The 12,740-nt window shown below is 39.8% G+C and overlaps 1 protein-coding gene across 2 annotated transcripts in view; it reads right to left on the bottom strand.

Moving 5' to 3' along the window:
• The window catches only part of PIN4 (peptidylprolyl cis/trans isomerase, NIMA-interacting 4), a 1,195,450-nt gene that overhangs the window by 597,080 nt on the left and 585,630 nt on the right, over positions 1-12,740 (bottom strand). The window contains exon 5 of one of the 2 annotated variants that reach the window (XM_065915170.1): positions 3,113-3,291. The exons of the other annotated variant lie outside the window; for it this stretch is intronic. The gene's annotated coding sequence lies outside the window, so the exon portion shown is untranslated. Of the gene's footprint in view, positions 1-3,112; positions 3,292-12,740 lie in introns of those variants that run through there. 2 annotated transcript variants of the gene reach the window in all.

Here is a 12,740-nt window from a genome sequence, read left to right as displayed (position 1 = left end):
CTGACTGACTGATAATCCTTTTACGATTTACTTTGTTGTTTTGGGTTCGAGTTTGTACACCCTTTCTATGTTTCCTGTATAGAGAAGATCTTTTAGCATTTGTTGGAGAGATGGTTTGGTTGTGCTGAATTCTCTCAGCTTTTGCTTGTCTGTAAAGCTTTTGATTTCTCCTTCATATTTGAATGAGATCCTTGCTGGGTACAGTAATCTGGGTTGTAGGTTTTTCCCTTTCATCACTTTAAGTATGTCTTGCCATTCCCTTCTGACCTGAAGAGTTTCTGTTGAAAGATCAGCTGTTATCCTTATGGGAATCCCCTTGTGTTTTTCATTGTTTTTCCCTTGCTGCTTTTAATATTTGTTCTTTGTGTTTGATCTTTGTTAATTTGACTAATGTGTCTTGCAGTGTTTCACCTTGGTTTTATCCTGTTTGGGACTCTCTGGTTTTCTTGGACTTGGGTGACTTTCTTGGACTTGAACTTCCTTCCCCATTTTAGTGAAGTTTTCAACTATTATCTTCTCAAGTATTTTCTCACGGCCTTTCTTTTTGTCTTCTTCTTCTGGGATTATAAAAATGAAAATTAAAGGAGTAGTAGAGGACTTAAATTTTTTAAAACAATTTTAAATTAAAAAAAATGATAATAGTAAAAAAATATCTAGGAATTTTCTGGAGCTGTTGCAGACAATGTTGGGTCAGTTCAGTTTCAGATAGTTCCTTGATCCGGCTTATACTTCTCAAGATCTATAGGCCCCTTCCAATGTAGTCTATGCTAACTACAGAGTTTTAATCTTTCACCTGTCACTTCCAAAGTGGTTCCCTCTGTTTATTTTAGCTTCTTCTGTTTGCTGGTCTCTTCAGTGTTTAATTTCCACCCTGACACAAGGGGGTGAAGGTGGTCACTTATTTGGGCTCACTTGTTCAGTTGTGCTGAGGGTAGGGAGGAACACTGCAAACAAATATCACTGGCGTGTGTGGGGAGTGCCCATAGTGTTTCAGCTGCACTGGGTTTGCCCCCACTCATGGCGTGTGTGCTTTCATGGTCTACACTTCTCAGGTTCTAGGTTGCTCTGCTGCCAACGGTCTGAGGCAGGTCCTGGGTTGTGTGCACTTTCCAGGTCTAAGCTACTCAGGTTCAAGTTCTCGAGTACTCCCCAAAGGTGCAGACTCAGTTAGGCCTGCGTTTTGTGTCCTTCACAGGTCCGAGCAGCTCAGGTGACCAGGTGCTTGGCGAGTGCAGTCACCCCCAGGTGGGTGCTGCGTCTTATTGCCTCCCCGGTCCCAGCCATTCAGTTTTCTAGGTGTACAGTGGGTGCGCCTTCTCAGGCATGCCGTGTGTCTCTTCTGGGGAGCTGATCTCTGGCTGCAACCCTCCCAGCATATGTCAACCATCCAGAATCCCAAGAACTCTTGGTTAGCAATGGAGCCTGTTTGCAGTTTGGTAGAGGATGCCTCTCTGGGGCCAGGATTGCCACTTTCCAGCTCTGGCTGTTCCATGTCTGCTTGTCTCCAGCAGATGGGCCAGTCTGCAGCCTGCTAGCTTTCCTCTGGTATTTGCTAAGTCCTTTGTTCTGTGAGCAGGCCTGGCAGTGCCTCAGTTTAGGGCTTCTCACAGAATACTTCTCTCTCTCTCTCTCTTCCTGGCTATCCCACAGTTTGAGTTGCTATCTCACGAAAGTTCCCTCAGGTTGCCCTCAGGGCATTCCAGCCCAGTCCTTCCCCTAAGCAATGCAGCCCATGTCTCCCTGTTCAGTCCCCAGTTGCTGGTGGTGGCTGCGAGTCCTGGGAGTTGCCATTAGGCATGTAATCTGCGGGGTTTAATTATTTATTTATTTATTTATTTATCCTCCCAGTTATGTTGCCCTCTGAGATTCCAAGATTCCCATAGACCCACTGGTGAGAGTGTTTCCTGGTGTTTGGAAAGTTCTCTTTTAAGACTCCCTTCCTGGGATGGATCTCCATCCCTACCTCTTTTGTCTCTCTTTTTATCTTTTATATTTTGTCCTACCTCCTTTTGAAGACAATGGGTTGCCTTTCTGGGTGCCTGATGTCCTCTGCCAGCATTCAGAAGTTGTTTTGTGGAATTTGCTCAGCGTTCAAATGTTACTTTGATGAATTTGTGGGGGATAAATTGGTCTCCCCATCCTATTCCTCTGCCATCCCCAATTGGATTTCTAGGAATTTAGACATTGTTGGGAGAGAGATGTTAAGAATGACTCCAAGTATTTGGGCTTGAATAACTTGGAGAATGAAGCTGCCATCAGCTGTGATGGAAAACTGTGGTTAGAGAAGATGGAGGGAGGATGATTAGAAGTTCAGTTTTAAACAAACTACCTGTGAGATGTCTACTTGATATTCAAGTGGAGAACATAAATAGGAAGTTGGATGTATGGATCTGGAGTTCAAGGGATAGTTCTGGGCTGGAGTTATAAATTTGGGAGTCGTTGGCATGCAGATGGTATCTAAAGCCTGATACTGGATGAAAGCATCAAGCAAATGATTGTTCTAGTAAGAGAAAAAAAGAATGATTCAGACAAGATCGGGTGCGTTCAGGGTGGATATGGCCTTTGTATGGAAATACAAAAAACCTCGAATAGCCAAAGTAATCTTGAGAAAGAAGAATGGAACTGGAAGAATCAACCTGCCTGACTTCAGACTCTACTACAAAGCCACAGTCATCAAGACAGTATGGTACTGGCACAAAGACAGAAATATAGATCAATGGAACAGAATAGAAAGCCCAGAGATAAATCCACGAACCTATGGACACCTTATCTTTGACAAAGGAGGCAAGGATATACAATGGAAAAAGAACAACCTCTTTAACAAGTGGTGCTGGGAAAACTGGTCAACCACTTGTAATAGAATGAAACTAGAACACTTTCTAACACCATACACAAAAATAAACTCAAAATGGATTAAAGATCTAAATGTAAGACCAGAAACTATAAAACTCCTAGAGGAGAACATAGGCAAAACACTCTCCGACATAAATCACAGCAAGATCTTCTATGACCCACCTTCCAGAATATTGGAAATAAAAGCAAAAATAAACAAATGGGACCTAATGAAACTTAAAAGCTTTTGCACTACAAAGGAAACTATAAGTAAGGTGAAAAGACAGCCCTCAGATTGGGAGAAAATAATAGCAAATGAGGAAACAGACAAAGGATTAATCTCAAAAATATACAAGCAACTTCTGAAGCTCAATTCCAGAAAAATAAATGACCCAATCAAAAAATGGGCCAAAGAACTAAACAGACATTTCTCCAAAGAAGACATACAGATGGCTAACAAACACATGAAAAGATGCTCCACATCACTCATTATCAGAGAAATGCAAATCAAAACCACAATGAGGTACCATTACACGCCAGTCAGGATGGCTGCTATCCAGAAGTCTACAAGCAATAAATGCTGGAGAGGGTGTGGAGAAAAGGGAACCCTCTTAAACTGTTGGTGGGAACACAAACTAGTACAGCCACTATGGAAAACAGTGTGGAGATTTCTTAAAAAACTGGAAATAGAACTGCCATATGACCCAGCAGTCCCACTTCTGGGCATACACACCGAGGAAACCAGATCTGAAAGAGACACGTACACCCCAATGTTCATCGCAGCACTGTTTATAATAGCCAGGACATGGAAGCAACCTAGATGCCCATCAGCAGACGAATGGATAAGGAAGCTGTGGTACATATACACCATGGAATATTACTCAGCCATTAAAAAGAATTCATTTGAATCAGTTCTAATGAGACGGATGAAACTGGAGCCCATTATACAGAGTGAAGTAAGCCAGAAAAATAAAGAACATTACAGTATACTAACACATATATATGGAATTTAGAAAGATGGTAACGATAACCTTATATGCAAAACAGAAAAAGAGACACAGAAGTACAGAACAGACTTTTGAACTCTGTGGGAGAAGGTGAGGGTGGGATGTTTTGAAAGAACAGCATGTATATTATCTATGGTGAAACAGATCACCAACCCAGGTGGGATGCATGAGTCAAGTGCTCGGGCCTGGTGCACTGGGAGTACCCAGAGGAATCGGGTGGAGAGGGAGGTGGGATGGGGAGTACGTGTAACTCTATGGCTGATTCATGTCAATGTATGACAAAACCCACTGAAAAAAAAAATTAAATTAAAAAATTAAAAAATGAATGATTCAAGGAGTCATGGAGCATTTCAATATTAATAGGTTGAGGGGAAGAGGAGGAAGGAGCAAAGGAAAATAAGAAAAATTGGGAGTGTTTTATATTCTAAAAGTTGTGTGACAGATGAAATCACATCTGGTTTGGATGGTTTCCCTGACTCTCATGTGTGATTTCCTAAGAACCCCTAGCTGAACAGCAGCATTTATCCCATGTGGTCCTCTGTGTCCTCATCAATAAATGGGGGATAATATTGCCCACTCCTTAGGGTTGTTGTGAGCCTTGAATGAGGCAGTTTATTTGAACCTTAGTAGTGCTTAATTAATATTACTTATTGTAGCCCTATCTTCCCATTTGACTGAATGCCTTGAAGGATCCAAGATCTTACTCATCTTGATATCTTATTTCCTCTTTTCCTTTTTCCTTCCTTATGTCTTAGCCATGAGCCCCTGGTACAGTTTCTAGCACAGAGGGCACTTAATAAATTATTTTTGAACAAAAAATATTTACCACCCCTTAATTATCCCAATATCCTCCTACACAGTGAATTTTGTCTTTTCATCATTGTGATTATTTTAATATCTACACTGATGTGTTTCTACTATGTACCTTTATATACTAGTCTGGTCAACCCTTTGAAACTCAAATGTGAGTAATTAATGGACTTTTTAAAAATCACAGCAAATTCCAATATATTTCTAAAAATAAATAAAAACTGCATAAATAAAATAAATCAAGGAGGGAGTAATCAACTGCATAAAATGCTGCTGATAGAGCAAGTAAGATGGGGAATGAGAATTGCCCACAAGATTTAGCACATTTTTTAAATGTTTGAAAGGAAGTCTTCCAACAGAGGGAATAGTGTAACTGTGACAGAATGTACAGTGATTTCAGGCAACTGCAAATAATTCAAGATAACTAAAGCTTAGGGATATAGCAGAAACTAGAGAGCAACATAGCTGGATGGATACACGTGGGCTAGATCACAATGTCATGCTAAAAATGTTGGATTTATGTTAAAGGTTATAAGAATGCACGGGATAATTTTAATTTAGGGAGTAGCACAGCCAAACGATTTTAAAATCAATATGAAAGCAGTATGAAAAATGGAAAACAAATCTGAAGGCAAGGAGATCAGTTAAGAGGCTATTACTATAGCCCAGGGAGAAACTAAGGCAATGGCAGAGGGATCAAAATGAGAGGGTGGAGCAGATAATTAGGAATTAGTAGGACTTGGTGGTGATTTTAAAATTCAGGAAGGAGGTATTAGAGAGAGGAATAAGTCAAGGATGACTTAGGTTCTGGCTTGGACAAGTAGGTTAGGCTAACCATTTACAGAGAGAACACTGGACAAAGAGTAAGTTTGGCAGTAAAAAAAAAAATCACACACAAAGTGCAGAAAGCCACCTAGTATCTTGGACCTATACACTGTATCACATATACTTTCTCATTTAATCTTTTTAATTAGGGAGATGAGAAGCAGGCTTATAGAGATTAAGTAATTTACCCAAGCTTACACAGCCAGGATGTGAGAGTGTAGACTAGAACCCAAACTCACTGTTCTCCCACTTCTTCAAAGCTACTGTGCCAAAGATTTTGAGGCAAGGAGAAGGAGCACTTTAAAAATGAGTAAAGGTGAGCAGGTGGAAAAAGAAGGGAATTCTCAGCTTTTGAGGGCAGGTTTCCCAAATATCTTTTTCTTTAAGTCTTCCTGGATGGAAGATAGAGACAATAAAAATGTTTATCAGCAACACATTTGGTTTATTAAATTGAATAGTACATAATGTAAAGTAAGGAAGACAACAACTTGGTAATTTTTCCACAGCCTCTCAGTGTCTTCTTGGCTTATTTTAATCATTCTAAGGTTGTCCCCAATAACTATCGATGAACACAGTAATAGTGCTGAATGGCCCAGGCTCTAGTAGTTCTCACAGTCTACAGAGGAAGATAAACACATAATTATAATACAAAGTAACCATAAAATCTAGAGACAGAATTTTAAAAATAAACTTTATCTTGGAATAATTTCAGATTCACAGAAGAGCTGTTTCAAAGATAGCCCAGAGAACTATTAGACATCATTAGCCCATAAAATGATAACATTTTACACCACATCTATCAAAACTGAGAAAATGACATCCATACATTACTATTACTAAACCCTAGACTTTGGATTTCACCAACTTTTTATTTATATCACTTTTCTGTTCTAGGAGCCAATCTGGTGCTCCCTGTTGCACTTTCAGTTGTCATGATTCCTTAGCTTCCTCTGATCTGTGGTAGTTTCTGTCTTTCCTAGTTCTTCTGAAAGCATAAATATTTTAAACATTACATATAATATACATTAAGTCCCTTACATACAGATGAGTTCATTTCAAGAGTGTGTTCATAAGTCTAATTTGTTCATAAGTCCAACAAGCTTAGCCTAGGTACCCAACTAACACAATTGGCTATATAGCACCATTCTGTAGTAGGTTTATACTTTTCTCACAAATAATACATAACAAGCAGATACAAAAAGAAAACATTTTAAATCTTACAGTGCAGTATCTTTTGGTACTGTACACATACTATACAGTAATACAGTACAACAGCTGACATATATGGGCTGACACCATGTGAACAGGCAAGGAGAGTTACTGACTGGAGAAGGGAGAGGAGGTGGCAGATGGTAGAGCTAAAGGATCATCAGCAATAGGATATGGAGGGCAAGCTTCAATTTCACGCACACCTGACATTAATGCCACAGGTTCTGGTTCCTTACTGGTTTCAATTCTATCTACCTTCTTGAAGAAAAAAAAAATGATCCAGTGATGTCTGGGTAGTAGCTCTTGTTTTCTTGTCATAGACGACACAGTAGCCCTGGATTGCATTCAGAACAGCTGCTACAACCTTTATGTACCATTCTATGTTCAGGTCCTATGCCTCAAAAAATAATAGTGCCTCCTTGAGTAAAGAAAATCCCCTTGCCATTTCCTGTATCATGAATTTCTTTGTTTCTTCAATTACTTCTTCCTCTTGTCGCTCTCTATCATTTCTCTGGGCCTTCAATTCCATCAATTCTTCATTATTGATGTAGCTCCTCATGTTGAACAGCAAGGAGTTCAGTGAAGTCATCTTGCAGATTTAGCTTCAGCTTCTCACTGGGAGTCACTTAGTTGCTGAAGGCCTCTTTGGATTCCTCATCCACCTTCTCAAATCCACAAAAATCATCAAAAAATGTGGAAAAAGATTTTTACAAACCCCATTCATGGTGATGGCCATAATCTCACACCAAACAAAAATAGCCTTGCAGATGTTATAGTCCTTCAAAAATTGTCGCAAGGTTGTTTCTGATTTTTCATTCACCTTTACTGCCTGACGAAAAGTGTGACCTAAATAATATTTCTTGAAAGTTGCTCTGACTCCCTGGTCCATAGGTTGGATGGGTGACGTAGTATTTGGTGGCAGATGCACTACTTTGACATTGGGATGAAAGTTATCCATGAATGGGAGCACGGTCCAGAGCACTGTTGAGCAGCAAAAAGAATGTTGAACGGGATGTCCTTCTCCAAGCAATATTTTTCTACCTGTGGGATAAAGTGGTGGAAAAATCAGTCGTGGAAAATGGCCTGTGTAATCCAGACATTGGGGTTACTCTCCCACACAACAGGAAGAGAGCCCTTGGCTATGTTTTTAAGGGCTCTTGGGTTCTCTGAATGATAAACTAAGAGAGGCTTTAGCTTCATATCACCAGAAGCATTGCCACCAAACAGCAGCCTGGCATCAACTCTTCCTCCTTACTGATATAACTTTGATCTGGTATCCTCTTCCAGTAGTTTTGTCTCACCCACATTAAAAATCTGCTTAGAATCCCACTGCTGGGCCTATACCCTGAGGAAACCAGAATTGAAAAAGATGCATGTACCCCAGCATTCATTGCACCACTATTTACAATAGCTAGGATATGGAACCAACCTAGATGTCCATCGACAGACGAATGGATAAGGAAGTTGTGGCACATATACACAATGGAATATTACTCAGCTTATAAAAAGGAATGCCTTTGAGTCAGTTCTAATGAATTGGATGAACCTGGAGCCTATTATACAGAGTGAAGTAAATCAGAAAGACAAATACTGTATATTAACAAATACATATGGAATTTAGAAAGATAGTACTGATGATCCTATAGGCAGGACAGCATAAGGAGACACAGACATAAAGAACAGACTTTTGGACTCAGTAGGATAAGGTAAGGGTGGGATGATTTGAGAGAATAGCATTGAAACATGTGCGTTACCATATGTAAAATAGAGGACCAGTGCAAGTTCAATGCATGAAGCAGGGCACCCAAAGCTGGTGACAACCTAGAGGGATAGGGTGGGGAAGGCAGTGGGAGGGGGGCTCAGGATGTGGGGGACACATGTATACCTATGGCAAATTCATGTTGATGTATGGCAAAAATCATCAGAATATTGTAAAATAATTATCTTCCAATTAAAATAAATTAATTAATTTTTTAAAAAGCCTGCTCAAGGAAATATGCATCTCCATATATAATTTCTCAGTTTCAGGAAATTCCAAGGCAGCTACCATATCTGCATTCACTGCTTCACCACTTACTTTTATGTTATGAAGGCTGACTCTGCCTTGAACCAATGAAACCAGCCATGGCTGGCATTAAAAGATACACCCTCTGATTCTTCACTGTTTCTTCTTCAAGTCTTCATAAAGGCTTTTAGCTTTCTCTTGAATCAGCATTAAGCTGAGCAGGACTTAACACTGATGCTGATCCTGTATCCACACAGGAAATTTCTCCATCTCCTCTATCACTTTCTCATGCTTCTTCAATATTAATGTCGACTTTATTGGCATAGCAGACTTCAAATGTTCCATGATATAGTCCTTGTTCTTTTTTTTTTTTTTTTAGTCCTTGTTCTTTAGTATCATGCTGATGGTTGAACGATTCATGTTATAAGAATGAGCGATGTCTACCATCTTTTTGCCTTGCTCCACTCTCTCAGTTATTTTCACTTTTGTTTCCATTGCCACTTCCATTCCACTTCTTAGCAGTACCAGCTACATCACCACTGCTTTCACACTTGCTTCTGGACATCCTGGGCCTGAACTAAAGGTACTGTACACAGGAAAACAATCAGACACGACTGAGCAACTGAGCACACAATACTCTAAACAGTGTTGCACAGTAAAGTACACAAAAGCACAACCACTGGTAGAAGATGTTGTGACAATGTACACCAGGCACCTGAACTAACTTATGGTGATTGGACATGTGAAGGCTCGTTAGCATCTTTGAAAGTTTGCAACTTGAAAGTTCATATGTAGAGGGCTTACTGTATAGCATATTTCATATACATATATTTTACAGATTGAACCCTCTTGATTACCTTTTGCTGAGACATGCTAAAGGCCCAAGCTTATTCAGTGAAAATCAGGGATGTGAAACATCAGAGGAAATGCATCAAAGATACATTGTGCAAAGATTGCTGCATAGGCTCCATTAATGCACTGTGTTCACAGCAATTTTGCACAGTGCATTGAGCTGTGTACTGCCAATGGGGAATAAATACTGAACATATCATGCATTGTAATGTAATTATTATGAGTACTTACCCATGTCTCTGAATTTTATTGCAACTCTGTACAAAATAGTAATTTGTACATTTAAAATCATCCCAATAAAAATATAAACAGTTAATTGTTTAATTATGCAATATAATTATAACTTCATATGGATGACTTCCCTGGTAATTCAGTGGTTAAGAATCTACCTGCCAATGCAGGGGACAGGGGTTCGATCTCTCATCCAGGAAGATATCATATGCTGTGGGGCAACTAAGCCATGCGCCACAACTGCTGAGCCCATGCACGATAACTACTGAAGCCTGCAAGCCTAGAGCTGAAGCTCCACACAAGGGAAGTCACTGCAATGAGAAACCTTCACACCACCACGAACAGTAGCCCCTGATCTCTTCCACTAGTGAAAGTCTATGTGTAGCAACAAAGACTCAGTGCAGTCAAAATAAAAATAAAATAAGTTCATACGGAAAAATAAATAAGCAAAAATAAGCAGGAAATTCTAATAAAGAAGAATTGTGAGAGTTAGTCTTACCAGATATTAAAACATTTTAAACTTCCAATAGTTATAAACAAAGGGTACTGCCACATAAATAGACATACTGACCAATTTAAAAACAGAAAGTTCATCAGTTCGGTTCAGTCACTCAGTCATGTCCGACTCTTGGTGAACCTGTGGTCTGCAGCACGCCAGGCTTCCCTGTCCATCACCAGCTCCCGGAGCTTGCTCAAACTCATGTCCATCGATTTGGTGATGCCATCCAATCACCTCATCCTCTGTCCTGACTTCATCTTTCCCGGCATCAGGGTCTTTTCTAATGGGTGAGTTCTTCGCATCAGGTGGCCAAAGGATTGGAACTTCAGCTTCAGCATCAGTCCTTCAAATAATTATTCAGGATGGATTTCCTTTAGGATTGACTAGCTTGATTTCCTTGCAGTCCAAGGGACTCTTTTTTTTTTTTCAGTGGGTTTTGTCATACATTGATATGAATCAGCCATAGAGTTACACATATTCCCCATCCCGGTCCCCCATCCCACCTCCCTCTCCACCCAATTCCTCTGGGTCTTCCCAGCCCACCAGGCCCGAGCACTTGACTCATGCATCCCACCTAGATGCCCATCAGCAGATGAATGGATAAGGAAGCTGTGGTACATATACACCATGGAATATTACTAAGCTGTTAAAAAGAATTCATTTGAATCAGTTCTAATGAGATGGATGAAACTGGAGCCCATTATACAGAGTGAAGTAAGCCAGAAAGATAAAGAACATTACAGTATACTAACACATATATACGGAATTTAGAAAGATGGTAACGATGGCCCTATATGCAGGGCAGAAGAAGAGACGCAGAAGTACAGAACAGACTTTTGAACTCTGTGGGAGAAGGTGAGGGTGGGATGTTCCAAGGGACTCTTAAGAGTGTTTACCACCAAAGTTCAAAATCATCAGTTCTTTGGCGCTCAGCTTTTTTTATAGTCCAACTCTCACATCCATACAAGACTACTGGAAAAACCACAGCTTTGACTATATGGACCTTGTCGGCAAAGTAGTGTCTGTACTTTTTTAAAAACTGTCTAGGTTGGTTATAGTTTTTCTTCCAAGGAGCAAGCGTCTAAATTTCATGGCTGCAGTCATCATCTGCAGTGATATTGGAGCCCAAGAAAATAAAGTCTGTCACTGTTTCCACTGTTTCTCCATCTATTTGCCATGAAGTGATGGAACCAAATGCCATGATCTTAGTTGTTTGAACGTTGAGTTTTAAGTCAGTTTTTTCACTCTTCTCTTTCACTTTCATCAAGAGGGTGTTTTGTTCCTCTTCACTTCCTGCCATAAGGATGGTGACATCTGCATATCTGAGGTTCTTGATATTTCTCCTGGAAATCTTCATTTCAGCCTGTGCTTCATCCAGCCTGACATTTCTCATGATGTACTCTGCATGTATGGCAAAAACCACTACAATATTGTAAAGTAATTAGCCTCCAACTAATAAAAGTAATTGGGAAAAAATAAAATTATCCTTTCTAAAGTTAAAAAAAAGAAGTTAAATAAGCAGGGTGACAATATACAGCCTTGACATACTCCTTTCTCAATTTGGAACCAGTTCGTTGTTCCACGTTCAGTTCTAACTGCTGCTTCTTGACCTGCATACAGATTTATCTGGAGATACATAAGGTGGTCTGGTATTCCCATCTCTTTAAGAATTTTCCACAGTTTCTTGTGAGCCACAAAGTCAAAGACTGTAGCATAGTCAGTGAAGCAAAAGTAGATGTTTTTCTGGAATTCTCTTCCTTTCTCTATGATCCAATGGATATTGGCAATTTGATCTCTGGTTCGTTTGCTTTTTCTAAGTCCAGCTTGAACATCTGGAAGCTCTCAGTTCACATACTGTTGAACTCTGATTTGGAGAATTTTGAGCATTACTTTAATAGCGTGTGAGATGAGTGCAATTGTGCAGTAGTTTGAATATTCTTTGCCATTGCCTTTCTTTGGGATTGGAATGAAAACTGACCTTTTCCAGTCCTGTGGCCACTGCTGAGTTTTCCAAACTTGCTGGCATATTGAGTGCAACACTTTCACAACATCATCTTTTAGGATTTGAAATAGCTCAGCTGAAATTCCATCACCTCCACCAGCTTTGTTCATTGTGATGCTTCCTAAGGCCCACTTGACTTCACACTCCAGAATGTCTGGCTCTAGGTAAGTGATCACACCATCATGGTTATCTGGGTCATGAAGATCTTTTTGAATAATTCTTCTGTGTGTTCTTGCCACCTCTTAATCTCCTCTGCTTCTGTTAGGTCCATACCATTTCTATCCTTTATTGGGCACATCTTTATGTGAAATGTTCCCTTGATATCTCTAATTTTCTTGAAGAGATCTCTAGTCTTTCCCATTCTACTGTTTTCCTCTATTTCTTTGCACTGATCACTTTGGAAGATTTTCTTATCTCTCCTTGCTATTCTTTGGAACTCTGCATCCAGATGGGTATAGCATTCCTTTT

Source organism: Muntiacus reevesi, chromosome X, assembly GCF_963930625.1.
Source record: "Muntiacus reevesi chromosome X, mMunRee1.1, whole genome shotgun sequence".
Lineage (NCBI taxonomy): Eukaryota > Metazoa > Chordata > Mammalia > Artiodactyla > Cervidae > Muntiacus > Muntiacus reevesi.
The sequence above is the reverse complement of the archived record's forward strand: the minus strand, read 5'-3'. Positions and strand labels throughout refer to the sequence as shown.